Below are 13,113 nucleotides of genomic sequence, written 5' to 3'. Positions count from 1 at the left end.
TCATATCCACATAAGTGTTGCATATTACAAGTAATCTGTAAGATTAAAAAAAAAATCTGAAAGGTTAAAATTTTATTAACCAAATATGTCATATGCAAGCACATCTAGGATATATGCAGGGGCATCGACTTTGGGTTTTCCGGAGGGTGTGGGGGTTGAGGGGCCATATATGTGACCTGAAATTTGGGGTGGCGCATGCCACTAGGGCATTTGGGTCACCAGAAAGACTCCCATTAATATTGTGAATGCATGTTTAAAACAATTGGGGCTCTGTAAATCTGAGTCCATTCAACAATACTTTTTCCGGACATGTAGTGGCACGAGAATATTGCACAACTGTAGTTTTAATACCCTTTTGTGCTTTAGATAGAAGTTATAGTTGTCTCAGTCCATGTCTAAGACAGGTTGCGGCACTCTGTACCCTACACAAAAGGGACGCACATTTGTCTTTCCGGTGCTGCGTCGGGCACCAGGCCAGGTCTGAGGCATGCTGGGTCCCGAGATCCGGCCAGACATAATACTGGATCTCATCCCTGCAAGAGCAGGGCCCAATGACCAGCGCTGGGTCGAGTGGTAGATTTCACCTTGCCCCACCAAGTAAAACACTGCCACCTCATGGCATCATGTTCCCCTTCCAAAACACATACATACGACTGCAATATATCCCCAACCTCTCCTTGGCATTCAAGCACCCTGTGGCATACTCCAAACCACCCTCCAAACACGCCCTTGCGGCATGGTGGCCAAGCACAACCACTCCATATATATGCCCCTTCTGTATGCTTTCCAATCTTCCCAGCACAGACATGCTCCAGCATGTCCAGTTTCAGTCCCATTTCACCCCATTTCCCTTCAACGTGTCCCATGCTAATCGTAGTATACAATGTCCACTCCCAGCGGGCACACACAAGCCCCTTTCAATATGTCCCCACCCAGTGCACAACTTTATGCTCCACCCACCACAAGTAATTCGGACTGTACATATGTTGTCTTGCGAATTCCCTGTTGAAGCAATGATTTTACGTTTTCTCACATGTACAAAACACTGGTGTTGCACCAGGAATTGGTGCAAAGCAACAACACAATATTCATCAAGAGATGCAGTGGCCATAACTGTCAAACAGGCGAGGCAACTGTGAGGGATCGGAAATGAAAGCCGGGCACAAAGTTGTCATGTTTTTGGTTAAAGACTTTTGGGTTAAATGATAGGTTAAATGCCTATCTGACCCTGCTCTAAAGAGGAGTTTCCCTACCTAAAAAACAAACAGTAAGGAGATGTCTGTGCCAGGATGTCAGATCAAATGCCATCATTCTATCCAAATGTTCTATCCCGACACTTGCACTACAAACAAAATAATAAAGTGAGAAGGGAAATGTCTAACCTGATATTGAGATGAAAAGACCTTGGTTCAAGTGGGCGATTCCCTTCCCCTGGATTCTTCAATGGGATGGACATGTCTCTTGTTTTAATAGTTCTTTGTGTCTCTTTGGCCCACAACAATCCTATTAGGCAAAAAGCTCTTTAGCCTTATAGGTCCTTCTTTAACACAAGTTCCTTCTTTGTTCAACAAACAAAGTCCTTTCTTGACATTACTTGTAAGTTTTCAATTGGCCTTGTATACTCCCATGCCAGGGCTCTTTATGCACTTCCAACTGCCTGGTGTACTCTCTTGCCAGGCCTCCTCTCTTGTACTACAGTTCCTCTTTATATCCAAAACAATATGTACCATTCTTGGTTCGATATATCCATCTGTTTCAACGTTCATTCAAGCTTTTACCCACATCTACATTCTATGCACTCATATGTTATTGGGGTTTGGGTTTGCACTGTGCCCTTTTTACTCAAACTGTCTTCATATTGTTTCTGTCTTTGCAATTTCATCACTTTGACATTGTCGGTGTGGCCGCCGAAACACCCCGGGGTCCCCACTTCATTTGGGCTGACTCACCAGCTCTGTGTAGCATCTTTGGGTCTCTTTCGCACTTACACAGCATAGATTTGCTGCTTGCTTCCCACACTGGGTTGCTCCGATGTCTGTGCGGCTTCTTTCGCGGCTCTGCGCCTGCTTTCCTTCAGGTCCCGGTAAGGATATTGCTGCCTCCTTGAGCTGCTGAGCGCCCAGGGACTCTCTTGCCGCTCATAGCGTCTCCATGGCACGTCCTGCTTGCGACATGTTACTCTCCTTTGCTGATGGCGAGCTCCACTGCTCCGCCACACCGGCTTGTGTACCCAGCATCCACAAGCCTCTGCGGGAGATGCAACATCTTCTCCTGAACTAACTCTAAGTGTGGTTGCCATTTTTAAATGTCCCGCGCACAAGTGTTTTCACCAAACTAGCACGCTTATTGTGCTTGAGGCTCTTGCTGTTTTGCATTAATTCCTTCATCCTCCTTGTCTCATTACTTCGTGGCTGTGGGGGTTCAACGTGGTCACTTGATGCATAGTATCTGGAGAATCTCTCTCCATGATTCCATATTAAACATCAGTTCTATATGATGAGGAATTAGAAATGAAAAGGGCTTTCTTGGAGCTCTTATAGATGGGAGTTTGCCCTAAACGGTGTTGGGAAAAGGTTTCTTCATTTTCCCTAAAAGGGGGGTACAAACACATGGCAATAGGCCATTATGGTATTGGGTATCAGGGGCTCTTCCTCATGGGAAAATGGGGGATATCATGCCTCATCCAATGAAGCCATGACAATCTCCCCGGTAGTGATCTCCTCCAATGTGATCCTCCCTCATATAGCCGTTGCCAGGGTCAGGATCAGGTAGCGGCTGCCATCCCCTGACCACATGAGAGGAGGTTACCCCCGGGGAATCCGCGATAGCTCCACTGAATTCATCACACATCACAAAACATATGTCTTTTTTACACCCCCTTAATGAAATCTTTAGTGTCACTGTTGCAGCAAAAATACATGTAGGAGAAACACAGGCATATTGATAAAATAAGGAAGGCACTTCTACAGCCCACAAGCTCAATAAATACTGGGCACTTTTTGTATTAAATTGGAATTGTACGTTCAGAGGGTTCAACGTTCGCTGAACTAACTAGTTAGTGTGACAAGCCAAGAGTACTGATGAACCCACTAGAGGCATAAGAGGATCTCATGAAGGGATCCTGGTGGGTACTAGAACTGCACAGGATATTTTGTCACAAGGCTCAATGCATCTATATGCCTAGCTACTTTCTGTGAACGTCCACTCTTAACTTTTCATTACAAGGCATCTAAACCTCAGGCCATGTTTAACAAGGAAAAGTGTTCAGATGAATCACCACCAACATCATCCGTACCAGGAATAATGTTCGTTTTTAAGTTGCAAAGTGGGGTCCGTTTCCATGTCTCTATAAATGGTATGAAGGTGACCACATACGAAAGCACTGCACTCTGTACATGCAGTCCCCTCCAAGCAGAGGTGTTGCTAGAGTGGGGGTGTGAGGGGGATATAGCCACAGGTCATTGGTTTTAGCCTCGGATATAAGCTCAGGGACCACAGCCAAAAGGCTAGCTAGTCCCGAGTCCTGACAGTCCCATCATTAGCATCTTGTCCAGACCTAGCATCTCCCCTGCCGCCATGCAATTCTGATGATTTTCAGTGCGAATAATGCATGAAAATCTAGGGGATTCTGTGCGGTTTTACTACACACACTGCAAGCGTGAACGTCTCCCACCATGTATGTGCATAACGGAAGCCTTTTAATAAATCCCTTTGGAATCCAGAGCATCTCTACCCGCATCAAAATTGCATTTTGTCGGGTTTGTACGGCAGGGTGGACGCAAGTGGTAGATTCAGATATGATCCACGCCTCCACTCTGCCATACAAAACCAATCCAAGAACATACAACAATGAATAGCATGCTGCTCGGCACACAGTACCGAAAATGAGGCCCATGGAATGCAACACTACAAGCAAGCACACAGATCCTGAACCACAAACGGATTTATTCAAGAAGACAAACTTCTTTATTCCTTTCAACCTTTTGCCCGAAGAAGCGGCTTGGTGAGGGGAACTTACCTCTGGTGCGGGGAGGGGGCGGCTCTGCATTTCCAAACTGACCGTTGCCATCGCCTCCCACAACAGGATGACCCTGACCCGGCTGTTACACGTCACAGCAACTCCCATGTGAGTGGATGACCAGACGTTGCATGGGAAGACAGTCCGCCATTTTAGCAGGCTGCCGGAGGGTAGACCAATCGCCCCTTGTATATAAAACAAGGTGCTTTACTAGACACAGTCTACACTACAGCAAACATTCAACACGCCTGCGAGTGACATTGCACTGTAACACAATTTCCTGTTTGCCGGACAACCAACGACCAGGCGGCAAAGTAATTGTTCAACCAGTAAAGTAAACACTAGCGAGTTAAAAATTAGCTAACTTGAAGGGAGGACGGAGAAAAGCTAGCGCAGAACCCGCCCACACAATCCAAGACCGGATCCGTTTGGCTTTCCTCATCTTCCACGAAACCTAGGAATGCGTGTGCTTTATTATAATCGAAATGCACCTTTTCTGAAATGTCCAACTGAAAACGTTCCTCCGTTGCAACGATGCGTGTCCAAGACCAGGGCAGTGGTGATTTTGGTCTCGGCTAAGTGGAACACACACAAATATCCAGTGGTAGTTTCTAGAAGAACAATAAAAGATCAGAACGAGAGCTTAAAGATGGAGGACAATCCATGTCCTGCTGTGGTTTCGTCACGAGAAGTGGCATTATGCAACAAAGCAGAATTGCAAAGGGGAAGTCCCGAGGTGTAAAGAAAACGCCTCTGGGTCGATCTGACATCATGTCTATACAAAAAGTGGAAGTGAAAGGCCGGGAACGTGCCCGTACACGTCCTCTATGGAATCCCGCTGCACCTCTTCACATCGTTCAAGGTTTGAAACCTGCTGCAGCCCTGCACAATTCTGTCGCGATAGAGGAGGAGATGGCCTCTACAGCTGCAAACTTTGGGGTCTGGCCTGGCTCTCTGGGCCGAACACGAGCCAAGCCGAGGAAAGGGCCACGCAAACAGGAGAGGGGCCTGTGTCAGGATATGGGGGGCAAAGAAAGAGGGGTTGGGGGCAACAAAGGCTCGAAAAGGGGCTGGCACAAGAAAGGGGGCTAAAGGGGGCAAGAAGAGAGGCAAAAGGGGTTGCTGTGGTTTTATTTATTTATATAGCGCCTATACACAGGCAAGGGTTTCAAAGCGCTCAAGGAGGGTGGAACATGGGGAAAAAAAACAGTAGCTCAGAGCCCTTGAAATTCTGAGATGATAGTCTGCACAGGCACAGTAAGTGCGTGAAAAATACATGTAATAGTTTGGGGTACAGCAGATAGGCCTGAGGGCGATTCTGCAGTTTTACCAGTGCAATTAAGGGGTGCAGACAGGGGAGAACAGACAGACGATCATCGGGCATGGTGGTACGGCTCGTGCAAGTCCACAGAGGGTCATAGGAAGGGGGAGGATCAAGTGCACCCAGTCGGTTGAGACTGGGGTAAGTGCAGAGAGCCACTCTCTTGGGTTATTTCTCATGTGCAGTGAGAGCGAGTAGGGTGTAAGGTCCGGAGGCAAGTGCAAAAGAGGACGGGTTGGGGTGCCGGGGACCTGTCAGACGGAGATACACCAGGCTGCCAGTCAGTAAGCTGTAAGGGAGAGGAGGGAGAGAGGGAAAAGAGCAGAAAACTAGATTAGCAGGGCAGAGGGAGAAGAGGAAGGTCTTGAGGAGTTTCTGCAATTTAAGGAGATCCGGCTCAAGACAGAGAGTGGCAGGAAGGCTATTCCAGAGGTAGGCTCCTTCTGAGGATAAGGATCTCCCTCCAAAATCTCTGCTTGGAGAACCGGCTCACTCCCAGAAGGTTGGAGGTAGATGAGCGGAGTGCTTGTGAGGGACAGTATTTAGGTAGGCAGCATTGCAGGAGGTAGGTCCCAGGCCCGAGAAAGCCTTGTGAATTATGCAGAGGGGTTTGAACTTGTTCCTTGCAGCCAAGGGGAGCCAGTGAAGGGATTTCAGCACTGGGCAGATGCGGTCCCCGGGCTTGAGGCCAAGGATAAGTCTTGCAGTTCTGTTCTGGATGAGTTGCAGAGGGCACAGGGCAGAAGGGAGGTTGAGGAAGAGGCTGTTGCAGTAGTCCAGCCTAGAGAGAACCAGGGCTCTGGAGATAGTGAGCCGCTGGGGGAAAGCGAGAAAAGGTAGAGTACCTCTGAGGAGGTGTAGCTGATAGTTTGACTTTTTAGAGATGTCCGAAATGTGAGTTGATAAGGAGAGAGTGGAGTCAAAGATGACCCCAAGGTTTCTTGCCTCGCAGGTGGGTGCGGGCACATGACCAAGGGAGGCTGGCTAGAGTGAAAGCAGGAACAGGGGTCCCAATGCAAACAATCTGTCTTACTGGCGCGTTATCCGCGTAGCACTGGAAGTTAGAGGTGAAAGTGGCAATCACACGTGCCAGGGCAGCCATATAGACATTGAAGAATCAGGGGGATAGGTTAGTTGGGGCAAGAAACGGTTCTAAGGGGGGCAAGAAACGGGTCTAAGGGGGGAAAGAAAGGCGACTAAATGGCAAGGGCTAAACGTGACTGGGTGGCAACAAAAGGTGCTAAAGGTGGTACATTTTGTTAAAATGTATCTTGCAGGTGTTGGGCTTTTTTTGAGCAGCAAATTGGAGAAGTATTTTTGCCTGTTTTTCAGGCACAGGTTTGAGAAGTGAGGCTGGGACTACAACACTATTGTTTTGCTGAATGGATCTATTATCTGCATTTTAATTAACCATGCATTGCTTCACCTGGCATATTAACCCTTCTAGCTCTATCCCTGGGATGGTAAATTCTGAAATGCAGTGTGGAAGCATATCTCTGCAGCATGCACATACCATCTTCAGCTATGCTACCGGGCTTGGAACCGGCTTCTATTTTAATTGGATTTCGTTTGTTATTTTAGGTTAGTACATGTTATGACTACCAATTATAATGCAATTAAAGCATCTCATTTTCATAGATTATTCGCTTATTGGAACAGGTATATTTTGGAACAGACTGAAATCTTGACCATCTATCTGTACGGCCCTTTATTTTGTTGCATAGGCCACACTTCCTTTAAAGGTTCTTTAGCTACTTGCACTTCTAAGGCCATGCCAGGTACTTTTCATGTCATGCTTCCATGCACTGAGACTCACTAAACCCATGCACCCACCCCAGATTTCTCTTCCTACTTAAGTGTCTGCATGTACAAAAACCTGAGCAACTCCAAAGCCAGGACACGCAATAGCAGTGTAAGCTCCCACCCAAAAGTCCGAGCGGAGGATCCTGGCAAAGCTTGGAAGTCTTAAAGGGTGAAGTGGTCTAAAGATCTTAACAGTCTGAAACACACTGCTGAAGAATGAGTGTGGCGGTCGGTAGATCCACAAAGAAGGATCTGTGTGCTGGAAGCCCTAGAGCAGGAAGAATCATGGCAGGCATTAGAAACCTGGGTGGATTACAAATAGCAAGCTAGGTGATAGATCCCAGAGATTTATTGTGACAAAGAAGCAACCTAGCTGCTGCATCCCTGAGGATGCATTAAGTGAAGCACTCCAGAGAGACACCAGTATCATAATTAGGTAGGAAACCAGGGCACCTTATAGTTTAACTCATCCCAACACTTTTTGGCTAGTTTGTCCCTAGAGAGAACCTCCTCTTCTTATCTGTAAGATAAAATACCTACTTCCCACAGTCATTTTCCCAATCGCCCACCTCCCTCCACATTAGATGGGTGAAGAGGCTTCCTAGGTGCCATTCCTCTAGAGAGGTGGGAACCCAGATGAAACCCAGGGGAAAATCCGAAATCCTATGGAACTAAATACCAGAAGACTTTAGAGTGAACTCATCCCGACACCCTCTTTAGATAGTAGCACCCATTTCAGTTCTAGAGAAGAGCATAGGCCCCAAAGGCATTCGCGCCCAACCCCAGAATGATGCGAAATACCGTGCTGAAAGGCTACTTATATGTCATATGTTTTGTCGACTCTCTGCATTGGTTGGCAGTGGTGATGTCAGTAAAGATCAGGGCAAGTATGTGGCCTGAGGCATGAGTGGATCGGTCACATGTTTTGGATGACATTTTAGACAAGTGTGTTTTTTCGCACAGCTCAGATCAACATCCCATATGAACTGTTTTTTAATGGCTAACGTACAGAGATTAAGACCTCAGATCAATGAGCTGTTTGTCAGTGCTCCAGACTGTACTGCTAGATTCTGACGGGACGGCCACTGGGAATCAAACACCACTCAAGTATGAAGTATCAAAAAAGGGTTCATTAAGGATTGGTGTAGAGGTTGCAATAAAACAATAAACGAGGTGGACAAAGACAACTAAACAAAGAGTCTCCCAGCGTTCATAAACTGACCTACTTCTGGGCTTCCTTGCCAATTTAGTCCTGTTGCTTGCCGTCAGGGTTCTAGCTGCGTGGTCCCTCCTTTGGTCTTGCCAGGAAAGGTTTAAAAGGGGTTCCTGCACAGTAATCAGGGAAAGTCCAAGCTGTTGCTTCTGGGAGACTTGAAGGGAGCAGTACAGTTTCTCACTCATGATGGGCTGATGGTCATGTGAGGATACTGGCATCTATCTACTGCAGAGATGAAGCTTTACCTGGTTCTAGACACTCCTGTCCCAATCACCCCTCTACAATAAGCTCCAGCATCACTGCATTACCACTGCCTTGTTTATTCTTCCCACCTCTAAAGCCTGCCTAGAGTAACTCTCACACTCATACCTTCTGGCACTGTCTGGGTTCCTTAGTTTGTATGTAAAGCCTTTTCCTAATGTACAGCTCTCTCAGTCTGCAGACTCTTCCACTGTCTTCCTATCATATCTTAATTGGCTCAATTTCAAACTCGCCCAATCTTTAATCTCTTCAGTCTCTAACAGCTTTTTCTACCTCCAGATATCTCCATCAATATATAACCCCTCTTGCAATTTCCTCCTCCAGCTCTTCATCCACCTCCTCTTCTGTAAACCCAGCACTCTCCTCCTCCTCAAATTCCCAACAACTTGCCCTTCTTCACATTCTCCTCCAACTCTGGTATGTCTTCACCTATTTCTGTGCAGCTCTCCTCTTCAAGCTCCTGGGTATCACCTCCAACTACCTCCTCGATTCCTCCCATTGCTCTTAACTGTTTCCTTGCAAACTCCCGCTCTCTTCAAGCAGTCTTTTTTCCTCAGCCACTGTTGCTCTCTCCATTTCGCCTCCTCAGTCTGTCTTGCCTGCAAGGTCCTCCCTCCTCCTGCCTATACTTGGTGTCTTTAGTGAGTTAAATCATCCCCTGCTAGTTCTCCTCCACAACCTCATTAATGGCTTCTCTAACCACCTCCCAAGTGCTCACCTCCTCCACCTCTTCCAAATATAATTCTTAAGTCTTCTCCTTCAATTCTTTACCACCAATCACCCATCCTCTGCATCCACCCCATATTCTGTTGACACTGCTCCTTGATCTTTCATCAAATCCTCTCTAGACTTTCCAACACTCTCTAGCTCCTTCCAGAACACCTCCAAATGGAGCTTCAAACTACTTCCTACTCTCACCAATCTCTGCCAAATCAGTCTCCCTTTCTGCCCAGACAGCTAATCCTCTCCAGTTTCCCTCTCTAAACTCCTTCCAGCTGTCTCCAGTTCCTTGGTGCTCCAGCCGCCGCCCACACTACCCCCCAGGGATGGGCTGAGCCATTGGATTGTTATAGGGTATCGGCTTTACCTTCCAACCACTCTTAGGGAAAAGGAACTTGGGTTTGAAGACTTGGTATGGGGGCTGGAGAGTTATAGTTCTTCGGGCATGGATGGGTCTCCAATGTCTGCTGGACTACAGCCCTAAGAACTATGCTTGCCATCCTGGAGTCTTTATCCCCTCCTCTTTTTAGATTGCGTGTGTAGGGATTGGCTGATAGGCCCCAACGTCTCAGGTTGGTTTTGGGGAATGGTCAACTTCCCTCCGATTCCAAGACTTAGCACATGCCCCTTTCTGGGCAGACTCAAGAGGGCTTTCTGAACCCACACAGAGCATGAAGAAGCGGATGCGTCTACGGGACCACTGCTCCTCAATTCCCTTAAAGTGCCCTACCTACTTGTCCAGTTTGTTCTACTGGGGCAGAGGGTAGTGTTGAAATTATCCTTCTGGTCAAGGGGAGACCTAATCTCCAGTGTAATCTGTAAACATCCAGTGTTAAGCAAGAGGGCCCTACTAGCCATTGGGCGGTGCTCCCGGTTGGCAATCTTGGCGGTGACCCTTCTTTCGCAGGGTAGTAGTATATTCTTCCTTCCACCCTAACGGATTTTGGGACTTGTAGTGCCAATGTGTCTGACCTCGACTAGGGGTCTGATTCACAGAAGTGTTTTATAATGGCGAAATCCCATAGGAAAACACTCTGTGAATCGGGCCCCAAGTGAGTGGGCAGCAGTGATGTACCCCAGTGGATCCACATATAACTCCTCTGGAGCAAACATCCTGGAGCGTATGGGGGTCCACAACCCTTATTGCCAACACACTCCCAGACCTCATCACAAAGCAAGGCACTGCGCCACAATTCATTGAGAGTCATAATTCATTAAAAAAACTATAACATTAATCTTTCATAATTGGAGCAAACATTGCTTGGGAAATTCCACTATGGGGTGGCATAAACGAACTAACGCAGAGCCTTTTTATTTAAGTTTGTGATCGAAACCTATATTGGGCCCAACATATGCGATTTCTAATCCTGTGCCTTTTGACATCCCTTATTCTGTGCATACTCTGTGTAATTTCCAAACCAAAAGGTCCATGTCGAGCGAGCAGTGGTATTTACACAGCATGTGTGAGCATCAAATCCACAACCAAGAAAGTAGATTGAAGAAGAGCACCCCTGAAAAGCAGGGCGCAAGGGGGACCCTATTATGGCCCATATGCAGTTGTCCAATAGGGCGACAGTATTCACGGGCACGTTACTGATAGAGTGACACGCAAAGCAAACAGCGTGACCAGTGTCCTGGCTTTAGGGCATGCGTGTGGGTCGTGAGAGCGCTGCGCCTTATCAAGGTACACACACCGCGGGTAAACAGTGGCCTGCATGTTTCAGATTCCACCCAGTTGCAAAGACCTCAGCTTGGCTGGCGGCCTCGTGTCAGAGCAGAAGGTTTCAGAGTAACAGACAAAATCGAAGCTTTCAAGGTTTAGCAAAATACATAAATAAATCGACCAGAGTCTTCAATCCAAGTCGATGAAGGAGTCAGTTCAGGATGCTAACAGGGGAGGAATTGGGCAGGAACAAGATGGAGCTGTGCTCAGGCAAAAATGAAAAACGTTCTTGCTAAAGCACAATGCTGTGTAGACACACGAGGCCCAAACTCCCTCAAGTTTCACATTTTTAGTGTTACTAAAGACCAGTACAGCTCAATCAGCACCCCAGCTCCTCATTGCCACAACCATCTTCAAATGGTGCCAGCACAGTGTACCGTGTGTATAAGTAACCAACACAACACATCACGCGAGGGCCTCGGCGTCCTTCCTCCACTCACCATTACCCATTTCTCCCTACTTTCCTGATTTTTGCCCTTAGCACTTCCAAGCTGTGGCAGGACTGAGCAAGCGCTATGCAAGGCACACACGTGGATGCTCCATAATGAAAGGGGGTTACATTTCAGAACCAAGGGTCGTGATGGGAATGTAGTCAAGTCATCTTAAACGATCCCTCCTTTTATCGATATCAGCCCCATAAAAGCTTCCCCATTGCTTTACGATAGCAAATAATGCGTTATGTTACTGGGGTGCCTATATTGCGCCACACACTATCTGCAGCCACTGCAGAGCATTCTGTCAGCTCAGCTGCATGTCAGCTTAGTAGGTTTGTTGCTTACACATATCCTCCAATTATAATTGCCCATCTCACTCACAAGAACAGCTTCCAACTTAATAAACACCCTTGGATAGCAAGATGGGTGTACAATGGTAGAGGACCCAGAAATGCTAGGGTCTTAGAGCTTTACTTATGCTACAATTAAGTATTCTGCCAATCTGGACTGCAGGGTGCAGGAAACCTCAAATGGTGATACAGGATTTCATAATCATCACATGGGGAGCTCATAGGTCTTACCAGGGCCAGTCACAGGCTTTAAATGGTCTCTCCCATGAATCATTCATTTGAAAACACTCAAGTAGTCACATGTGGCAACTTGGTGAACAGCAACAGACTTCTACAATATCTTCATAACCACCAAAAATAAGTCTTCCAAATGGCTACTGCAGAGAGCCACATTTCCCACTGATAAAAAATAAAAACCATTGGGGCCACAGGAGAAGGCCACTGCTGCCGTTACAAAATATCAATTACAGACTTTCCTGATGAACGCAGGAAAAAATCCTCATCTCTGAAGTGCAGTGATAATACACAACTGACGATTTCTCATCCACAAATAGTATACATGTAATGTTATTATGCACAGATGGCTTGACCCTCTTGTTTTCTTCCTTTCACTCTCCCACTCCCAGTTTGAGGAGAACCATCTTCGGTTCCGGAACCATCTTCGGTCCGGAAGCACCTCAAAACCTTCCTCTTTGCTTCTGCTTTCTCTCTCCCTCTCCCCTGCTAAATTCTTCACTGAAACGGCACTGAACCTGCACCTGGCCACTCTCACCGACCTCGGTCCTTGGCCCAGGCACTCTCCACTTGCACTGCCTCCCTGGCAACCCCTGCACTGCGGGACTGTCTCTGCATCCCTACAGCTCCCCCCTCCCAGCACTTGTCTGCACTTACCTTGCACTTGCCACCAGCTGGCCCTATTTATTTATTTATTTTTATTCTACTTACCCTGTTCAGCACTCCCCCCCCTTCCCCTTGCACTTTTTCCCTTTCCCCCTACCCCTGCACTTGCGCGATCTGAATGACACCTGGCCTAGTAGGATCGTTGTCTGTCTTCCCCCTTGTTCCCCCCTCCCTGCCTCGTCGCGCATTGAAACACTTGTGTATAGGCGCGTTACAAATGCCATATCATATCACATCATATCCATCAGTTGTGAATGGCTTGCTCCCGGTGATGACAACTTGTCAATCAACGGTCAACAGACTTCCATACTTGTCTATTTATTTGAAGAACAGGGGTGTCAAATTCGATCAGAAATGACTTACAATA

At 47.1% G+C, this 13,113-nt stretch overlaps 1 protein-coding gene across 2 annotated transcripts in view; it reads right to left on the bottom strand.

Moving 5' to 3' along the window:
* Window positions 1-13,113, bottom strand: part of SHROOM1 (shroom family member 1) — a 439,332-nt gene that overhangs the window by 274,220 nt on the left and 151,999 nt on the right. The window contains exon 1 of one of the 2 annotated variants that reach the window (XM_069652493.1): window positions 4,019-4,239. The exons of the other annotated variant lie outside the window; for it this stretch is intronic. The gene's annotated coding sequence lies outside the window, so the exon portion shown is untranslated. Of the gene's footprint in view, window positions 1-4,018; window positions 4,240-13,113 lie in introns of those variants that run through there. 2 annotated transcript variants of the gene reach the window in all.

This window comes from Ambystoma mexicanum, chromosome 3p (genome assembly GCF_040938575.1).
Source record: "Ambystoma mexicanum isolate Mex_15411 chromosome 3p, UKY_AmexF1_1, whole genome shotgun sequence".
Classification (NCBI taxonomy): domain Eukaryota; kingdom Metazoa; phylum Chordata; class Amphibia; order Caudata; family Ambystomatidae; genus Ambystoma; species Ambystoma mexicanum.
This window is presented reverse-complemented; position numbering and strand designations above follow the sequence as displayed.